Genomic DNA, 3,712 nt, shown 5'->3' with positions numbered 1-3,712 from the left:
ATATATATATATATATACATATATATGTGAAATTGTTTTCAAACTATACAAACATTAAAAGGGTAGGCTCTGCTTTAGAACTTAATTTAAGACAGTGAGGGTTATGTTAGGGCTCCTCCACTTCAAGATTTTGCCGAATTCTAGAGTGTGATATATGTATGTATGTATGTATGCACACACACACATATTCTTTTATTCTTTTACTTGTTTCAGTCATTTGAATGCAGCCATGCTTGGAGCACCGCCTTACAGGGTCTTTTTAGTCGAAGAACTCGACCCTTTGTAAGCTTAGTACTTTTTCAATCGGTATCTTTTGCAGAACCGTTAGCTTACGAGGACATAAACACACCTGCATCGGTTGTCAAGCGATGGCAGGGGGACAAACACACACACACACACACATATATATATATAGCCTAAAGTAAAAAGTGTGAAATGTCGGCATTCAGAGTCCCGATCATAGCTATTCAACTATCATTACGTTAAGGGATGAATGCCACAACTTCTTAAGTAATGGTTTTGGTTATAGCTGACCTAAGGCAAAACAACAACATAGAAGTATGACAAAAATAACTGTCGGATAAAACGAAAATATAAAATGATAATCCTTTCTATTATAGGTACAAAGCCTCAAATTTTGGGGAGGGAGATAGTCGATTATATCGAACCCAGTGCATATCTAGTGCTTATTTCATCGACTCCGAAAGGATGAAAAGCAAAGTCGACCTCGGCGGAATTTGAACTTAGAAAATGAAAACAGATGAAATACTGCGAAGCATTTTGCCCGACGTGCTAACGATTCAGCCAGCTTGTATGTCAACTTAGTAATAAGAATAATGATTATTTAAAATTTTTGCCACAAGGGCAGCTTGAAAGAGGTGGAAAGGAATCAATTACATCGACCCCGGAGTACAAGTGATACTTATTTTATCGACCCCGAAAGGATGAACGACAAAGTCGACCTCGGTAGAATTTGAACTCAGAACGTGAAGACAGACAAAATACCGCTAAGCATATTGTCCGGCGTGCTGACGATTGGGCCAGCTAGCCGCCTTAATAATAATAATAATAATAATAATAATAATAATAATAATAATAATAATAATAATAATAATAATAATAATAATCCTTTGTACTATAGGCAAAAGCCTGAAATTGTAGGGGGAGGGGATTCAACTCCAATGACATCAACTCCAGCGTTCGACTGGTTCTTTATTTTATTAATGATAATTATTATAATTTCATATGTATAAATGTACATACATATATACATATATATATACATATATACATATATACATATATAAGTATATATATAAAGATATGTATATATATAAATATTTATATTTATATATATATATATAAATATAAATATATATATATATTTATATATATATATAAATATATATATATAAATATTTATATATATATATATAAATATATATATATAAATATTCATATATATATAAATATTTATATATATATACATATTTATATATATATATACTTACATATATATATAAGTATATGTATATAAATATATATATATATAAATATTTATATATATATATAAATTTATGAATATTTATATATATAAATATATATATATAAATATATATTTATAAATAAATAAATATATATATATATTTATTTATTTATAAATGTATATATTTATATATATATTTATATACATATTTATATATATATTTATATATATATACATATATATATATATATATATATATATATATATATATATATATATATATATATATACATACATACATACATACATACATACATACATACATACATACATACGTCCAATAACACTGTACTTACTCCACATCCTCTCGTTGTTTTTTCGTGTTTTTTCTTGCTTGTTCATGTTTAAATTGACTATATATATGTATATATATTGTAATTTGAATCATATTCGTCTTTCATTTTCTCGTCTCATAGTTATCAAAATTTTATTGTCTATATCATTATCCTACTAACTCTCTCTCTCTCTCTTTCTCTCTCTATCTCTCTCTCTCGCTCTCTCTCTCTCCCTCTCCCTCTCGCTCATTCGCTTTCGTTTCATACACTTGCATACATATATACACTTATAGCCACATACAGACACACACACACACATATACAAACAAGCATATATATATATACATATATATACGCTCCTGTTTTTATATTTATTTCTATCTATCTATCTATCTATCTATCGATCTTATCCGTACTATCTTTCTATCCTTCTTTTTTCTGTTTGTTTCTTCCCTCTTCCTTTTCACATCACTTTTACTATCTCTGAATGCTTTTCACGCTTTTTCTTGCAATGATTCTTATTTTGTTCTTTCCACTCACTCTGTCTCTAACATATCCAATTTCCATTTTCTGTCTGTGTCTTTTTTCTTTCTCTTTCTCTCCATCTGTAAATCCTTCTCGTCTCTCTCTCTCACACACACACACCGTCTCTCTCCCCTCTCTCTCTCTCTTCTATTGTGTCTCCTTTCTTTCCAGATTCACATAGAAATGGGCAGAAGTTTCATACATATATAGTCGAATTTATATAGATTCCTTCACATACTTACACCCACCAATACTCTAGTCTATCATCTCTCACTACAGACTCATATGCGCATATATTCCCGTGCATATACTCACGCACATACGCCCTCTCACAGGTGCATAGACAGCCATCCATACTCACTTTCATCCATACACACAGACATAAAGACGACATAGCGATTGCACTATTGGCATACGATGTGCGTTCATTTTAGCTCTATGTTCCGTGCTGTGACGATGTGTTAATCACATGTCTAGGCACATGATATGCTTGGGAAACAGCAACAGTTGCTTTTACTATCAGGGACATATTGTTACATAAAACACTGATGGATGTATAGGAAGAACCAGTTGCTTAGATAGAGAGATAGACAGACAGACAAACAGGCAGGCAGGTAGATAGATAGATAGACAGATAGATAGATGTATGGATGGATGGATAGATGGATGGATGGATTTTTTGGATGGATAGATGGATCGATCGATAGAACGATGGATCGAACGATGGATCGAACGATGGATCGAACGATGGATATATATATATATATATATACAGACAGTTAGATAGATAGATAGATAGACAGACAGACAGACAGACAGACAAATAGATAGATAGATAGATAGATAGATAGATAGATAGATAGATAGATAGATAGAAACAGAGATGAATAAGTTGATTGATTTCATCGATACGTTTGTAATAGAACAGAGAGATATATGCATATTTGCTTGTAAATAGAGTTGAGAAGGTGGAGGAGTAGGCGTAGGGGAAGAAGGAGGAGGAAAACATAGTGTTTAGAGAATTGGGTGGAATAGTGTAGATTAATATACAGGTGAATTATTATGCATATGTAAATATTTTTTATGATTGAGAATGAATGAATGTGTGTGTGTGTGTGTGTGTGTGTGTGTGTGTGTGTGTGTGTGTGAGTGAGTGAGAGAGAGAGAGAGAGAGAGAGAGAGGGAGAGAAAGGAGGGGAGAGAAACGGATAGGTAGGGAGCAGATGTACTCGTGCACGTGTGTGCAAATTGATCGATCGCTACGTTATCTGTACACACACACACACACGATATAAATGAGTGTCTGTGAGTGTGTGTGTGCGTGTGTATGTGTGTTACATGTATATAATATAAATATATATGTATG

The sequence above is a fragment of the Octopus bimaculoides genome, chromosome 11, assembly GCF_001194135.2.
Source record: "Octopus bimaculoides isolate UCB-OBI-ISO-001 chromosome 11, ASM119413v2, whole genome shotgun sequence".
Taxonomy (NCBI): domain Eukaryota; kingdom Metazoa; phylum Mollusca; class Cephalopoda; order Octopoda; family Octopodidae; genus Octopus; species Octopus bimaculoides.
The sequence above is the reverse complement of the archived record's forward strand: the minus strand, read 5'-3'. Positions refer to the sequence as shown.